Raw genomic sequence first — 19,261 nt, 5'->3', positions numbered from 1 at the left:
CTGGGTAAGCCTAAACGTGTTCTCTGAGACATATGGATGTGGCAATGATACTGGCTTTCATTAACTAGAAAACATATTCAGGGCCCCATTTTGATATGCTGTAAAGTGATTTTGAATTAAACTAAGTGGAGTTTGAAAACATGATGCAAATAGGGTCTGCGAGAAATGGAGATGAGTTAGTTTCATGAAGGAAAAGCTTAAATCATGACCTACGACCTAGAATTATAAGACTGTGAATTTTATTTGGGAGGGGATCTGATCCCAATGCCAATTTAATTCAGGGTAATGATTATGAATTTTAAGTGCCAAATGAAGTATTTAGACTGTACATTAGGAAGATTCTTTCCATAATGCAGGTATTTACCATGTACAAGGTGCCATAAAAGGAAACGGATCAAAAGTTAGCCAGCTATTTACCCCTATGCTATTGGCCTCACTTCTAGTTAAAATTAAAGGTACTGAGTCTTTGAAAAACATTTCATGGAATTCTCAAATTTTCCACCTTAAAGTGAGTTCCAAACACACACATACACACACACACACAACAAACAAACAAACAAAAAAAACCAGTGGTCAGAATTTAAAGCCAAAGTCGCATTCTTCTTAAATTCTACATATATTTTCTTTTTAGTTAATGTCAGTGGTTTTCTAATTTAGTTTTAGAATCTTAGTCTATGATTTAGTAAATCCCACTTCAGTCTCACCCAAAACCATATGCACTATAGGAATGAAATATAAACTAATAATAATTGAGCCCCTGTTAATGTACCAGGCATTTTGCTAAGCATTGTACTTACATTATCTCAATTAATCCTCTAAACCTAAGAGATATTTACATCATCATTTCAATTTTCAATAAAGAAACTGAAGTCCTAAAGATCACATAGATTTAGAATTTCAAGCATTTGAGAAGAAAACAAGTGGAAGATAGTGTAGGAAAATTAGAGCCACATAAAAGCAAAGTCCAGGAAGGACCTTTTCAGATGGCCCTGATTTGGAAATAGACACAACAAGATAATAATTTATCCATCAAAAATATCAAGGGCACAGAGATCTTTAAAATTAAATATGAAATAGTCCCTAACTTTGAAACCTGAATGTTACAGAAAAAGCTTGGGGAGGGCATATTTCCAAAGGGAATAACTGGTGAACTGGGTCAGGACTATGGATGGAAGCATGCCAAGGCAATTCCATGGGAGGAGCTTGACATCAGAGGAATCTGTTTAGCATAGAGGGATAGCAGGCCAAAGAGGCAGATGTTTGTGCAATGACAGGAAGTACAGTGTAGTTGGAATATAGATGGTATCAGTTTGGTGAAGGGGAGTTGTGATGAAGGTAAGGGGTAGGGAGGTCTACATGGTGAGCAATGAAGCCTGGGAGTTAGGTTGGATCTGGATGCTCAAGGAACTGATATATTACAACATTAGGAGAAACTCCAGGTTAGAGGACTTTTAGCAGTTCAATCTTCACTTTCACCTTTGGATTGTGCAATCAAAGTCCCCGGTACTGCTTCCTTTCATCTAAAGACTCCGGAAACTTTGGCTTTTGTTGAGTGCAGAAGCTCACTGGTCATGCAAGACTAAAGGATTGGTTTATCTACTTTACCACCCTGGAGAAATCCCTTCTGGGTTTCAGCACTCAGATCAGTACACTTCTCTTACAGCCTTTTCTTGTCAGTTCTCCCCTGATGTCTGGAAGCATTATACATGTTGCCACTAAGGTCTCCACTAGCCGAGACTGTAAACTGAAAATGCTGGACTTCCTTCCCCTTCCCCTTCCCTCCTCCCAACTGCTGACAGCTTTAGTGATATGTAGCTTGGGAGACAGATGCTTTTATACAAAGAAAGCTCCTTCCTCCAGGTAGACACGATCACTTTCAGAGCACAGGGCTACTACATTTGCATCACCACTCTTTTTGTTCGGCAGGACATTGTTGTACCCATCTCCAAATGGTTGCATAAACAACCATACTTTGTAATTCTGGCCACCAATTTCCAGATAAACAGCACAATGGGATGGATCACACTGCCTCAGAGTATAGCAAGCTTTTGCCACTGGGATTCCAAGACAAAAGCTGAATCATCATCAACTATTAGTAATATTACAGGGAAGATTGCTGGAATGAGTGAGACACTAGAATAGATGACCTCTCAGATCCTTCCTGACCCAGAAATTCTGATTCTTCCCTGCTTTATGATTTCCCAAAGCACTGTGGCCTGTTACCATTGACTGAAGGACTGTTGGGTATGTGTAGTTGGGTGGGAACAGCTTTTGGAACAGATGGGAAGGACAGATTTCTTAATGGTAATTGGCCCCTTGGATACCAATGCTTACTTTCTACCTCATTTTTTTTTCTACCTCATTTTTTGAAGGTCAGTGTGTCAGTATAAGAAAAAAAGAATTTTTCAGATATGAATTATTTTGTAGCTTCATAAATTGACTGTAAGTTGAGTATCTTCAACTCCTACCTCATCTCCAAATACCAAACAGGCAGAGGCAGGAAATTCAGAGGTTTGCATAAGGTCCTGGCTTTACCATTAACTACTTGTGTGATCCTAAGTAAGTCACACTGCTTTTCTGGATCTCAAATTGCACATCTATAAAACGAAGATATTTGAGGACATTGCCTCGGTTTTCCTATCACTATTCCCCACACTGTGAGGCTAGGCATGAGTCCCCTCCTCATTTGCCAAAGGCATCATCCTACAGAAACCTGGACTCCAAGGCTACTCATAAATGCTTCTACTTCCTCCTTTTCTGCTAGGAAAGGTACCATGCTTGTGCTCTGACCATTTAGTTCTTTTCCCAGCAAGTGACATATCCGGCAGCAAAAAGAAGCTCTGCCTTAAAAGATTATTTAAATTGTTATGGCTTTGCTCTGATTTAAAACTAAAACTAAAAATCAGTTATAGGCCTCTGGAGGTTTGAGTAGAGACTCATTCAAATATTTGCTTCTAGGACTGCTATATATTAGTTTTCATACATTGCCCTGTATAATAACACAACAAGATGTTTCCCACTCTGTGGACTTTTACTACAGAGAACTCCCATCAGTCATGTTGGTACATGTTTAATATTGGCTCCATAAGAAATGCATCTTTTTTAGTACATTCTGCATGGCTCACTATTCTGCTACAGATTGTACACATCACTCCGGAGTTGCGCCAATTGCTGTTTATTTTGGAGAATAAGTATAAATGTAGGTACACTGTATGGAGAGTATATTTATATTCACGGGGTAAATTTGTGTGACTGTGCATATTAATTACAGCATTATTCAAGTGGTTCTTGTGGAGATGCGGACGTATACTGTATACAAGTCATTTAAAGTTCAATTTGAGTGGAAAATATTTAGATAAACCAAAAGCAGCATTCCAGTAAAGGCAACATTGATTCTTAAATTTTTCTAGTATTTACATTACTTTCTGTGCTTTGTAGGTCTCAACATGAAAAGTGTACTGTAAACTGCTAAGCAAGAGAAGTTGAACAAAAGACACATTCAATTTCCATGGACAAGAGTCAGTATTAGACTCTACACTTGACCTTATGTAAGTGATATGATAAGGTCGAGAGTGAGCCAAGAGGTCATTCTTCTCCACAGAGTCTGTATCGGAGTACAAGGACATGAACTGCTCTACTGTCTAAATCAGATGCTTTGTCTCTCTCTTTTTTTTTTTGTTCTCTTAAATAATTCCTGGGTGTCTAAATCTCATTTGAAATTTACTACTTCAATTGAGTGTCATTTTTTTTTTTTTTTTTTTTGTCAGATGGGATTTGGGGCAAATTACTGAGCTTTAATTTCCTCACTAGTAGGACTGGTAGAAGTTACTTAGGTAGGAAAATGGGGCTAATATCTGCTGTAAGCCCTTCCCAGTGCTATCTTTGTATAGAATGAGCTTCTGTTGTGAAGAGACATTGTAGTACAGTTGTTGAAAGCAAGCCCTTTGTAAGAGTGGAGAGAGGCTACAATCCCAGAAGGGTTGGGAGATTGGCAGTTTACCAGTAGTGGGACTCAGTTACCAGACCTCAAGACCAACAAGGGCAAAGAGGTTAATTGGATGGGTTTTTTTCACTCTTAACCTGGAGTTCTTTAAATCCTCTCTAATGGGGAGAGGATATGTCCTGGTGTCTACATGAAATGAAAGCCTCCTGATGGGGTCAGGCTAGGGATTGAACTATTGCTCTATGGCTTTAATCCTTGATGAGACACCCTTGCAATTCTTGTTGGATTTGTTCCCATGAACTAAATACTTAGAGACACATCAATTGGTAAGAATTTAAAGGAGTTTGAAAAATACATGCATAATCCACAATGAAATAAAAATGGTACAAGACCAAAACCAGTGAGTATTCTGAATCATACTTTTTCTCAATGCCTTAAACTTAACACCTTTTGAAAACTAACTCTATTCAAGAGTAGTTGAAATACTAGCTGCATTCAAGCTTCTTACAATAAATAATGTCTAATTTCTAATTGCATTTTAAATATAAAACAGGTTGGACAGAGACAATTAGAAAGAGTAGCACCGAGAATCTTGTGGTGTACCCATTCTTCTGAGATATGTAACTAAAAATTATAAAATAATAATGCCAAGATGTGAAATAAAAGTAAGGAAGTCCATTAAGATTGACTTTTTTCCCCAAAGATGACTCATTTATGCTTTTCTGGAGAGATGTCATTATTAAATATAAAAGTATTTCAAACATTTTTTGATGATCCTGCCTTGTGGAGCCCTAAGTATATGCTTTTTCTGCCTGTTGGGAAACTCCAAACTGACTGAACATAGCACGATATGTCTCCAGGGCAGCAGCGTATCTCTTGTACTCCAGACTGGGGAAAAGAATGAAGGCTCAGGTTCAACAAACCCTTGCTGCAAAAGAACGGAGATAGGACTCTTACAATAGAAAGGGTTAGTCAGGCAAGAATGTTGCTGCACCACACCCCAAAGCTTCTCTGGAGCTCTGAGGTTGCACCGTCACTGAGCAGTGTGTCAGTAGGTAATGATAAGATTGGTAGCTTTTCCTTCTGTAATAGTGGTGGAAATGAAAGAACAGATATATTTCCGTCCAGTTATTAATCATGATGAGTCAGTAGCAAGTTTAAAAGGAACAAAACTGGGATGCCTCAGTGGCTCAGCGGCTGAGTGTCTGCCTTTGGTTCAGGGCGTGATCCCTGTCCAGGACTGAGTCCCACATCAGGCTCCCTATGAGGAGCCTACTTCTCTCTCTGCCTATGTCTCTGCCTCTCTCTGTGTGTCTCTCATGAACAAATAAATAAAATCTTTGGAAAAAAGGGAACAAAATTGATAATACACTTCAAACCCTTCATGGAAACTTATACAATGTTTAAAAACTGGCAGCCTGACTTTTTTTTGTCTCCCTTCTTGTTTTTTCGGATGTGGCAATATGTTGGCTGGGTAAGACCTCTCAACATCTGATTCAGGGTGGAGGAGTCATACTTGATCACTTTCATATCTTATCTTTGAACTCCCTTCTTTGGTCTCAAGACCAAAAGCCAGAAGGATTTGTTGATGCTGGGATTCACATGTCTCTGGAGAGAAGTGAGGATAAAATTGTCCCTGAGGCATGAAAAAGAGATGGGGCTAAAGAATAGAGACCAGAATAAATAAATAAATTATAAAAATAAAATAGGAAAGCATAGAAAAATAGTAGGTAATCAAAGGGAAAAGAAAAGGAGGGAGTCAGTTATGGGCTGAATTATGTCCCCCAAATTCATATGTTGAAATCTTAGCCTCTAGTGCCTCAGAAATCTGACCATATTTGGAGATAGGGCCCTTAACGTGGAGTTTTAGGTAAAATGAGGTCATATGGATAACTCCTGATCCAATATAGCTGTATCCTCCTAAAAATAAAAGATCAGGACACAGACACACACAGATGGAACACCATGTGAAGACACAGAGAGAAGAGAGCCAAGGAGAGAGGCCTCCAAAGAAACTGAGTCTGCTGACACCTTATCTCGAATTTCTAGCCTCCAGAACCATAAGAAAATAAGTTTTTGTTGTTTAAGCCATTCAATCTGTCAGAGCCAAAAACTAAATAAAATAAAATCCTCCAAGGACACATAGGAAGAATAGAGAAAAGTAGCAGATAGTTAGAAATCCACAAAAAAATAAATGAGTAATAACATGCAAATAAGAAAGGAAGGAGGAAAATGGGGAGGGCCAAATCAAAGGATATGGTGGCATTTCTGGCCAAATTTCTGTGGAAAAGGAGATAATGAGGCCTAGAAGACTAATAGTCATGGAATGAAGGAATATAATAAGAGAAAGTAAACATTAGGTGGTGTGTGTATGTCATTAAGGTAAAATTTGAATGATTGGTTGAATTTCCTTACATTTAGAAACACTGACCCCAGAGAAAGCCTTGTAGTTCTTTCCAGGAAGCTTCAATTATCTGGGGAAATAGATATGTGAGTGAAATAATCTTGATTGTATATAAGAAACAATTTTTTTAAGATTTTATTTATTTATTTATTCATGAGAGACAAATAGAGAGAGAGAGAGAGAGGCAGAGACACAAGCAGAGGGAGAAGCAGGCTCCATGCAGGGAGCCCTACGTGGGATTCGATCCTGGGTCTGCAGGATCACGCCCTGGGCTGAAGGCGGCACTAAACCGCTGAGCCACTTGGGCTGCCCTAAGAAACAATTTCAAATGAAGAAATACAGTGGGGAAAATGCCACCAGATTATTATTTCTAAAAGATCAGATTTATCCACAGGTTGAGCAGGTAATTAAGATTCTGTTAATGATGATGTTAACCTGGCTCATTTTCTGTTCATATTGGCACTCTCCAAACAGAAGTGTTGCTGATGGTTTGCCCCATAATATGTCACAGAAACTGTGGAAGAATGTCTGATATGTGAAGCTTAAAGTCAAGTGCTGAGAAGGGGAAAAATGTGTTCCAGATTTTTTGCAGATGTTCTCAGATGAAATTATGGTGTTGAAAAATTGTATAGTATGTTCAATGGAGCATACAAGATGAAAAGACAATTCAGTGGCTTTGTAATCTGGATAAAAAAAGAAACTTGGAGCCATGCTTATGTAGGTTGTAATTCACAAATTCAAAACTGTCAATGGCAGAGGTAATGACAAGGAAGCTAAAACATTTGACTTTTTAAATAACTTTCCCATAAAAACTTTTATATAAAAGCCCAGAAAACAGATCTTCCTGATTTCTTATTTTCTAGATCTATGGAGCAAGTGTTCTGTTTTGTTCAGATTTTTAAATAAACTAGTATATGTTCTATACACATGAGATGCTTAAATTATCAGATGGAAGAATGAAAATATCACAGAAATCATAGAAATACTCATAGAATTTGAGTGAGGAACAAAACCAAGCATCATTTAGTTTATGCTCTCTAATTTTCATTCCCATAAAACTTAGGGCCCAAGAATCTAAGTTATTTTGACAAAGTCACCTTCTAGAGACTGTGATAGATCAAGACTAGGACACAAATCACTGCAACTTTTGAGTTTCCTCGACTTTTGAGATCTTTGAAAAAAACATGCTAGATGTTCTAGCCAACACTTTTATTATGTTTGGAAAAGAAAATAAACCTCTTAGTAGACTGTATCCTTGATAAGGAGCAGTTCTATTTATATAAATTTGGGACATTATAAGATATACTGTAAGTGTTACAAAATTACATTGGAGGGATATCATTCTCTCATATTCAGCAAGTACTTATTGAGTACCTGCTATGGGCCAGGCACTGTTCTAGGCACTGGGGATACAGCAGTGAGTAGAACAGTCAAAATTTTCTGCCCTTCTGGAATTTAAATGTTAGTGTGGGGAGATGCTAAAAATAAGAAAAACATATAGAAAGTCAGATGAAATAGTGCTATTGAGAAATAGCATTTGAAAAAGAGATAGGGAGTCCAGTAGTAGATTAAAATGAGCTGATCAGAGTAAGCCCCACAGATAAATGGTGTTTGTGCAAAGGTCTGAAAGAGAAAAGAGAGTGAGATGTGCAGACCTCAGGGAGGAGCATTACAGACAGAAGGAGCCAATTCTGTGCAGCTGTTGAGTTATTCCCAGTTTCTCATCATTTTGGGGGCTGAACAACCAAGATTACTTAGCAGTAATTATTAAATGAAAGGGATATTCAGGGTAAGTGCCACTTATCCTCTTCATTGTGTAAGGTGAACATCTTGGATTTCCCAACAATCTAGAAATATACAAACTGGCTTGGAAAAATGGGCGGATGTAATGAACTGGCTGTGTGAAAAAAAGAGAACCTTTGTTAAATTCAGTCAAGAGCTACTTGTTTGAGGAGGTGGGGCAAGATGGTGGAGAAGTAGGGGTCCTCAACTCACCTGGCCCCACCAACTTACCTAGATAACTTTCAAAACCATCCTGAAAACCTACGAATTTGACCTGAGATTTAAAGAGGGAACAGTTGGAAGGCTACAGAAAGAAGAGTTTTTCCTATAATAAGAATCATCTAGAGTGACGTTTATTTAGGTCACGGTTGATATTCTTGATTCAGCCCACTCATACAGCCACTCTGCACTGAACAAAATGACTAGAAGGAAGAACTCGCCACAAAAGAAAGAATCAGAAACAGTACTCTCTACCACAGAGTTACAGAATTTGGATTACAATTTGATGTCAGAAAGCCAATTAGGAGCACAATTATAAAGCTACTGGTGGCTCTGGAAAAAAGCATAAAGGAATCAAGAGACTTCATGACTGCAGAATTTAGGTCTAACCAGGCCAAAATTAAAAATCAATTAAATGAGATGCAATCCAAACTGGAGGTCCTCACAATGAGGGTTGATGAGGTTGAAGAAAGAGTGAGTGACATAGAAGACAAGTTGAGGCATTGACAGAAGTTGAGGAAAAGGAGGAAAAACAATTAAAAGACCATGAGGAAAGGTTAAGGGAAATAAATGATAGCCACAGAAGGAAAAATCTACGAATAATTGGGGTTCCTGAGACTGCCGAGAGGGCCAGAGGGTCAGAGGGCCAGAAAGCATATTTGAACAAATCATAGCTGAGAACTTCCCTAATTTAGGGAGGGAAACAGGCATTCAGATAGAGGAGATAGAGAGATCACCCCCCCCAAAAAAAAATCAATAAAAAACATTCAACACCTCAACATTTAACAGTGAAACTTGCAAATTCCAAAGATAAAGAGAAAATCCTTAAAGCAGCAAGAGACAAGAAGTCCCTAACATATATGGGGAGAAATATTAGATTAACAGCAGACCTCTCCACAGAGACCAGGCAGGCCAGAAAGGGCTGGCAGGATATATTCAGGGTCCTAAATGAGAAGAACATGCAACCAAGAATACTTTATCCAGCAAGGCTCTCATTCAGAATAGAAGGAGAGATAAAGAGCTTCCAAGATAGGCAGAAACTGAAAGAATAGGTGACCACCAAACCAGCTATGCAATAAATATTGAAGGGGGCTCTGTTAAAAAAAAAAAAAAAGAGGAAGCCCAAAGAAATAAGGCACAAAAACGGGGACTGAATAAGTATTACGATAGCACTAAATTCATATCTTTCAATAGTAACTCTGAATGTAAATCGGCTAAATGACCCCATCAAAAGATGCAGGGTTTCAGACTGGATAAAAAAGCAAAACCATCTATTTGCTGTCTACAAGAGACTCATTTGAGACCTAAGGACACCTCCAGCCTGAAAATGAAAGGTTGGAGAACCATTTACCATTCAAATGGTCCTCAAAAGAAAACTAGGGTAGCAACCACATACCAGATAGATTAAAGTTTATTCCAAAGACTGTAGTAAAGGATGAAGAAGGACTATATCATACTTAAAGGGTCTATCCAACAAGAAGTCCCAGCAACTATGAATATTTATGCCCCTGATGTGGGAGCTGCCAAGTATATCAATCAATTAATAAAGACATACTTAGATAATAATACACTTATACTGGGAGACTTCAACATGGCACTTTCTGCAAATGACAGGTCTTCTAAGCACAACATCTCCAAGGAAACAAGAGCTTTAAATGATACACTGGACCCGATGCATTTCACAGATATATACAGAACTTTGCATCCAAATGCAACTGAATACACATTCTTCTCAGGTGCACATGGAACTTTCTCCAGAAAAGACCACATACTTTGTCACAAATCAGGTCTCAACCGATGCCAAAAGATTGGGATTGTCCCCTGCATATTTTCAGACCACAATGCTTTGAAACTTGAATTCAGTCACCAGGAGGAAAGAAATTCAAACACGTGGGGGTTAAAGAGCATCCTGCTAAAAGGTGAATGAGTCAACCAGGAAATTAGAGAAGAATTAAAAAGATTCAAGGAAACTAATGAAAATGAAGATACAACCGTTCAAAATCTTTGGGATACAGCAAAAGCAGTCCTAAGAGGAAGATACATCGCAATACAAGGATCCCTCAAAAAATTGGAAAAAACTCAAATACACAAACTAACCTCACACCTAAAGGAACTGGAGAAAGAACACGAAATAAAACCTACACCAAGTGGAAGAAGAGAGTTAATAAAGATTCAAGCAGAACTCAATGAAACAGAGACCAGAAGGACTGTAGCACAGATCAACAAAACCAGGAGTTGGTTCTTTGAAAGAATTAATAAGATAGATAAACCAGTAGCCAGCCTTATTAAAAAAAAAAGACTCAAATTAATGAAATCACAAATGAAAAAGGAGAGATCACAACCAATACCAAGGAAATAAAAACGATTTTAAAAATGGATTACTCTGAGCAGCTATACGCCAATGAATTAGGCAATCTGGAAGAAAGGGATGCATTTCTGGAAAACCACAAACTGCCAAAACTGGACCTGGAAGAAATAGAAAACCTGAGCAGACCAATCACCAGGGAGGAAATTGAAGCAGTCATCAAAAACCTCCCAAGACACAAAAGTCCAGGGCCAGATGGCTTCCCATGGGAATTCTATCAAATGTTTAAAGAAGAAACCATATCTATTCTACTAACGCTGTTCCAAAAGATAGAAAGGGATGCAATATTTCCAAACTCATTTCATGAGGCCAGTATCACCTTAATTCCAAAACCAGATACCAAAGACCCCACCAAAAAAGGGAATTATAGACCAATATCCCTGATGAACACAGATGCAAAAATTCTCAACAAGATACTAGCCAATAGGAACCAATAGTAAATAAGAAGATTATTCACCATGAACAAGTGAGATTTATCCCCAGATGCAAGGGTGGTTCAACATTCGTAAAGCAATCAATGTGATTGATCATATCAACAGGAGAAAAAACAAGAACCATATGACCCTCTCAATAGATGCAGAGAAAACTTTGACAAATGCAGCATCCATTCCTGATCAAAACTCTTTGGAGTGTAGGGATAGAGGGAACATTCCTCAGTATCTTAAAAGCCATCTACAAAAAGCCCACAGCAAATATCATTCTCGATGGGGAAACACTAAGACCCTTTCCCCTAAGATCAGGAACATGACAGGGATGTCCATTCTCACCACTGCTATTCAACATAGTACTAGAAGTCCTAGCTTCAGGAATCAGGCAACAGAAAGAAGTAAAAGGCATTCAAATTGGCAAAGAAGAAGTCAAACTTTCCCTCTTCGCAGATGACATGATACTGTACGTGGAAAACCCAAAAGACTCCACCCCAAGATTTCTGAACTCCTACAGTAATTTGGCAGTGTGGCAGGATACAAAATCAATGCCCAGAAATCAGTGGCATTTTTATACACTAACAATGAGACTGAAGAAAGAGAAATTAAGGAATCAATCCCATTTACAAGTGCACCCAAAAGCATAAGATACCTAGAAATAAACTTAACCAAAGGATTTATACCCTAAAAACTACAGAACACTTCTGAAAGAAATTGAGGAAGACACAAAGAGATGGAAAAATATTCCATGCTCATGGATTGGAAGAATTGATATTGTGAAAATGTCAATGCTACCCAGGGCAATGTACACATTCAATGCAATCCCTATCAAAATACCATGGACTTTCTTCAGAGAGTTGGAACAAATAATCTTAAGATTTCTGTGGAATCAGAAAAGACCCTGAAGAGCCAGGGGAATACTGAAAAAGAAAACCAAAGCCAGAGGCATCACAATGCCGGATTTCACATTGTACTACAAAGCAGTGATCATCAAGTCAGTGTGGTACTGGCACAAAAACAAACACATAGATCAATGGAACAGAATACAGAATCCAGAAATGGGCACTCAAATCTATGGTCAACTAATATTCGACAAAGCAGGACAGACTATCCACTGGAAAAAGGACAGTCTCTCTCTCCCCTAAATGGCGCTGGGAAAATTGGACAGCCACATGCAGAAGAATGAAATTAGACCATTCTCTTACACCAGACACAAAGATAAACTCAAAATAGATGAAAGATCTACATGTGAGTCAAGAATCCATCAAAATCCTAGAGGAGAACACAGGCAACACCCTTTTTGAACTTGGCCATAGCAACTTCTTGGAAGATACATCTCTGAAGGCAAGGGAAACAAAAGCAAAAATGAATTATTGGGACTTAATCAAGATAAAAAGCTTCTGCACAGCAAAAGAAACTGTCAACAAGGGGCAGCCCTGGTGGCTCAGTGGTTTAGCGCCGCCTTCAGCCCATGGCCTGATCCTGGAGACCAGGGATCGAGTCGCACGTGAGACTCCCTGCATGGAACCTGCTTCTCATTCTGCCTGTGTCTCTACCTCTCTATCTCTCTCTCCCTGTGTCTCTCATGAATAAATAAATAAAATCTTAAAAAAAAAAAGAAATAGTCAAGAAAACTAAAAGACAACCTACAGAATGGGAGAAGATATTTACAAATGACATATCAGGTAAAGGGCTAGTATCCAAGATCTATAAAGATCGTAAAACTCAATGGCAAGGAAACAAACACTCTAATCATGAAATGGGCAAAAGACATGAACAGAAATTTCACCAAAGAAGACATAGACATGATCAACAAGCACATGATAAAATGTTTCGCATCACTTGCCATCAGGGAAATACAATTCAAAACCACAATGAGATACCACCTCACACCAGTGACAATAGTGAAAATGAACAAGACAGGAAACAACAAATGTTGGAGAGGATGCAGAGAAAAGGGAACCCTTCTGCACTGTTGGTGGGAATGTGAACTGGTGCAGCCACTCTGGAAAACTGTGTGGAGGTTCCCCAAAGAATTAAAAATAGACCTGCCCTACAATCCAGCAATTGCACTGCTGGGGATTTACCCCAAAGATACAGATGCAGTGAAAGACCGAAACACCTGCACCCCGATGTTTATGGCAGCAATGTCCACAATAGCCAAACTGTGGAAGGAGCCTCGGTGCCCATCGAAGGATGAATGGATAAAGAAGATGTGGTCTATGTATACAATGGAATATTACTCAGCCATTAGAAACGACAAATACCCACCATTTGCTTCAACGTGTATGGAACTGGAGGGTATTATGCTGAGTGAAATAAGTCAATTGGAGAAGGACAAACATTATGTGGTCTCATTCATTTGGGGAATATAAAAAAATAGTGAAAGGGACTAAAGGGGAAAGGAGGGAAAATGAGTAGGAAATATCAGAGAGGGTGACAGAACATGAGAGACTCCTAACTTTGGGAAAGGGAGATGGGCAGGGGGATGGGATGCCTGGGTGATGGGCACTGAGGTGGGCACTTGATGGGATGAGCACTGGGTGTTATACTATATGTTGGCAAATTGATCTCCAATAAAAATTATACAAAAAAAGAGCTAGTTGTTTTCTTCTATGTCAGTTTTTATCAGTGGACACAGTATGATTGTTTGAGTTAAGGAGTCCTTTTTTTTCTTTTATTTATTTATGAGAGAGAGAGAGAGAGAGAGAGAGAGAGAGAGAGAGAGAGAGAGAGGCAGAGGGAGAAGCAGGCTCCATGCACCGGGAGCCCGACGTGGGATTCGATCCCGGGTCTCCAGGATCATGCCCTGGGCCAAAGGCAGGCGCCAAACCACTACGCCACCCAGGGATCCCTGGGTTAAGGAGTCTAAATTGGAATACTACTTTCTGATAAAAATAGGATGGATTAGTCTAGTATGTCACAGCTAGAAGCATACCCTCCTGGGGAAATGAACAATGTAGCAGTTCCAGGTTACAGGAGCCTATGAATTCTACCTTCTGATGATGATACTGTTAGGCTTGTTTCGTATAAATGCAAATCTTATCAGAGTAGTATGTCAGCAGGGTTTGGAATGACTTTTTTTCCTTAAATGCTAACCTAAGAATTGGTCCTTCCCAAACATTCAATTTTTGTGCTATGCAAACCTTTACAACAATTTGATATATGAAAATTGAAAATCTAGTGCAGATACACTGGAAAAAAAGAAAAAAAAAGGAAATTTCTGCTTTTTATTCATACATTTATTTCTTGTTTTCTATACATTAAAATACATTAAAGTACATATTGGCACATATCCAATTTACACACCATTTATTAAAGTCAGCTGTTGAAAATAGTAAAGTCTTCATTATTGAGATGATCCACACAAATCTTTTAAAGTTATCAGATTCTCACAGGTTCAGTATGGAGTGGGAACAAGTTAGGGATGAGGACAGGTGGCAGAGCGGGGAGATAAGTGGCAGTGGACTATTGTCCCTAGAAATATTTTTGAGCACTTGAAGTATGAGAAAACAGTGATTTGAACAAATACTCTATTTTTTAATATGCCTGGAAATAGGATCCACAATGAGACCAACACCAAAAAATGATTTTCCTTCCAGGTATAATGCAGTAACCCAGCTTTATAAACAGTTTCTCTATTTGCTTAAGAACTTCAGTTTCAAATCCAAAGGTGTCTTGTGTAGAAACAGTTTGGGGGAGCAAGCTCTGACATCAGATATAGGGATTCAAATCTGAAATTTCCTACTCACTTGTGGGATATGACCACTCTGCCCACTTCTCCTCTGTTTTCTGTTAGAATTGCACTAAATTTAAATGACATAACACACAAATGCTTAGAACAGTTTTTGGGACAGCAGAAAGGTTCAAATATATTAGGTATCACTATTCTGTTTCAGTGGCTTCTAGAATAAAAAATTGGGAGTTACAAATATACTACCAGACTCATTGCTTCAGATTCATTCTGGTTTGATGTGAAGAGCTTGGGCTTTGTGGTTAGAGCTGGGTTCTTCTTTTTTTTTAAAAGATTTTATTTATTTATTCATGAGAGACAGAGAGAGAGGCAGAGACATCGCAGAGGGAGAAGCAGGCTTCCAGCGGGGAGCCTGATGCGGGACTCGATCCTGGGACCCCAGGATTACGCCCTGAGCCAAAGGCAGACACTCAACCACTGAGCCACCTTGGTGTCCCTAGACCTGGGTTCTAAACCCAGCCCCATCTTTTATTAAACTATGTGACAAAGTAAATTCTTTATCTTCTTTCAATTCTTGTTTCCTCATCTGTAAAGTGAAGGTATTGATGCCTTCCTGGCAAGGATGTGCAACAAAGTGACAAGGATTAGATGCTAATCCTCAGTAGGAATGGCACTCCTCATATTTACCTTATGGATATTTAATGTCATGTTAGAGCTGTCTATCTCACATCCACTTAACAAAAGTTTGTAGAATGCTTACCATGTGCCAGGCATGGAGTAATGTATTTTATGAAGTGATGTATTTTTATAAAATGTATATATTACATTATATATAATATATATATAATATAATACATAATATTATATATAATTATATATAATTATAATATATATAATAAAATGTATTATAAAATGTATTTTTATAAAAAGTGAGAGAAAGCGAAGGGAGAAGAGAAAGAGCATGGTGACATTATTCAGTTATTCAGTTATTATAAGATACGTAGACAATGTTTACTGAGAAGTGCTTTTCTTCTGTCCTGCTTCAAGATAAGAAAAGAAATTAAGTGAAACTCTGAGAGAAGTTACTCCCAGTGTTCATATTCTGTCGCTTTTTCTCCTGATTATTAATGGTGAAAGGTGAATTAAGCTTCTCTTCAAATGAGTACATAAGCTAGATACCAAGGAAGACTTCTCATCAAAAAATTTATCAAGCCATAGGATCGTTGTTGTGGAAACCATTAGAAGCCTCATCTGTGGAGTCCTTTAAAGAGAAAAATGGACAGGATGATGGTGAATTGTTGTAAATAACTTAGACTCTGACTCTGTCCAGCTCTGTAAAGAGCCTAGTGCATTTTGGGACTTAATAAATGTTGAATTATAAGTAACATTCTCACATAGCCTCTGGGGATGGACTTTCAGCCCTAATAAGACTTTTCCAACTCTAATTTTCATGATTTGCAGCTGTGTAGGTAATACTCATGAATTCAGCAAGATCTATAAATGCAAAGTATTTTGTAGTCTCAATATGTCAAAGATAAGATTTCATTGAAAGTAGCATTATAATGAACACTATTGAGTAACTCTAAAATGTGGATCTAAGGACAATCTACAGAATTTCATATATGGTGAGCATCATATGAAGTGCTAAGCTGGGTTAATTTTAAGGTGAGATTGATTGGGAAATAAGATTAAACAGAAATGAGAAGAAAGATCATTATCCTCCAAAATGAAAGCTGCTGGGAGATTTATGGTGGAACAGAAGCAGAAAGGACCAGAACTAGTGAATTAGGTAAAAGTTCAGTATATATCAAACCAGTCATTTTGGTACTAATACATTTCTGAAAGAATCCTGCTCTAGCCAGTCTATGAAAGTGCATAATGTGTATATATGGGTGGTGAAATGTGAAGTACGTGTGTGTGTGGCAGAGTGAGGATTCAGAGAAACTGAAGTAGAGGTGAGGTTAATGCATCTTTTGGATTAATGTAGTCATAATGTAACTGATGCAAAGAGAGAGTAGGTCATAAATTGCTTCAAGGGAATCAGAGGGCAATAGGGGGCCTGGGAAGATTCTCTGAATAATAGTTTCAGAGCATCTGCTGTGCAATATGGTTAGAACCTTTTGAAGCCCCATTGTATAACTCACTTGTCACTTGGCTTGAGGAAGAGATGACAGATCTGCCAGGAACATTCAGGAAGATTTTTTTTTTCAGGGAAGGGAACAAACCAGATGTTCATGTTGTACTGATATTTTAACAAATGCATTGATTTAGCATTCTGAATATACCTGGGATTTTAATATTTCATATATAATATGTTGAGGAAAGATCTGCTCTAGCACCTAGGAAATGCTCTGAAGAGACAAGATGAAATCTGGAAGATGAATTTACTTAGTAGCACAAAGTCATTTTAAAGATTAAAAAATACCTTGTTTAATTTTCTGTTATATGCTTCATTATCTCCTCTTGGAGTTGCCCTTCACCTCATGGAATTAATTCAGGAATTTGACCTTTTCAAACTGTGCAGAAAAATAAGACTGCTAAGGCGCCACTCGTGACAAAAGCCAGGATTTGGAAAAGTACAGATTGTATCTCAGCATCTCTCTTTCCACATATCCACCTGTCACTCACAAACAGCCATCTCCCACCCCTGCCATATACACTCCATCCTCTGCATGAGTCAGCCATTTATGTTTCAAATTACCCAAAGATCCCTGGCTTGTTGTCTCAGCCCTCCTCTAAGCACAGCCTCTTCTAATCTCTCTACTTTCCAATCATTGGAGGGATTTGCTAAAAGTTATAACTGATTTGTTACTAATTTCCATTAAAAAGTTGATCTTTTCTCAATGCCTTTTAGTCCCCTTAGCAAAGGGGTCAAGGTCTGAGTTTTACTGGCCTTTCAGCTTCATCATCCCTCACCATTCTCCATGAACTTTAGGACTGTTTTCAAGGTTATGTTTGCTGTTCCTGAACATGCCATCCTTTTCCTTGATTCTTGGGATCCCTGGGTGGCGCAGCGGTTTGGCGCCTGCCTTTGGCCTACGGCGTGATCCTGGAGATCCAGGATCGAATCCCACATCGGGCTCCCAGTGCATGGAGCTTGCTTCTCCCTCTGCCTATGTCTCTGCGCCTCTCTCTCTCTCTCTCTGTGACTATCATAAATAAATAAAAATTAAAAAAAAAAATTCTTGACTTATGATTGTTGTTTTCCCCACCCAGAATTTCCTAAAGATCCACTACCTGTCTTCTTTGTCAGGTTAAATCCTAGTTTTCTGTCCTCGATGGCTTAGTTCAGTTGTCATCCCTTCTAGAAAATTTCCCTGGAAAGTAGAATTTGTGGGTCCCTTTTGTATGCAGCTTTTGTGCTTACCAGTTCAGTGCAGTGGCTCCTTGTTTATGGTGATGGTGGTTTTCTCTCAATGTTTTGAATTCATTGAATCAAGAAATATGGCTTACCTATTTCTGAGTCCTAACCACCCAGGATAGCTCTTGCTTGTGGAAAGTTTTGTGGAGTATTTATTGATTGAGCACTGTCCCCACTGAAGGCTGAGAGCTTATATTTGGGAGTCCCTGTTAATTTTTAAGCTTTCCCTTTCTAACATGTATTCATCCATATCAGTCCCCAATGTCTGGTTAAAAACTGTAGCCTGAAAAAAAAAAAAAGAAACTATAGCCTGGTTTCACATTTATGTGGTCAAGTCTTGCATATCTTGTCCTACATGATTTACAAGGCTTGTACTTTAAATTATATTAAATGATCCCTTTTATGCTAGAACCAAATTCCCACTATTTGCCATTTTTAAAATTTTCTTCTTATTATAAACCTCAACTGTCACCTATCTTAAGATTACTAAGACATGTTCTCCTTTGTTCTCTAGGGCCGTTTATTTGTTCATTCATTGGGAATTCTTTGCCAAATGTCAAGTACAATGCTAAGTGCTAGGGATATAACAAATTTCTGTCTTCCAGCTTACAGTCTAGATGTGGGATAGATGTAATTAAAATCATGGCAGTAAATGAGTTCTCCCAAATAAGACAGAATACTGATACAATAGAACCCAGGACAGAATTGATGGGATGACAGAAGAAAGAATCCTTAAGGAAGATGGATCAGAGGCAGAGAAACAACTCCATGGTCTATTTGGGACCAAGAAATCTAAGGGATCAAGAAGAAGGAAGTGGCCATCAGTATCCAATGCTGCTGTGGGATAGTAAGTGAGATAAGGACTAAAAATATTTATTCATTTAATTATAAAGAGGCCTTTGGGTCAGTGGTACAGTGAAGATAGAAGTCAGGTAAGAGTGGATTAAGTTGTGAATGAGAGAAGGAGAAAGTGATGATAGTGAGGAATGCCATGTTTTGGGGTTGTGTTGTGAAAAGATAAAAAACAGTTGTTTGTTTCCAGAAATTTTCTAGTTCAGGGATCCCTCC

Source organism: Nyctereutes procyonoides, unplaced genomic scaffold (genome assembly GCF_905146905.1).
Source record: "Nyctereutes procyonoides isolate TBG_1078 unplaced genomic scaffold, NYPRO_anot_genome, whole genome shotgun sequence".
NCBI classification, from domain to species: Eukaryota; Metazoa; Chordata; class Mammalia; order Carnivora; family Canidae; genus Nyctereutes; species Nyctereutes procyonoides.
This window is presented reverse-complemented; position numbering follows the sequence as displayed.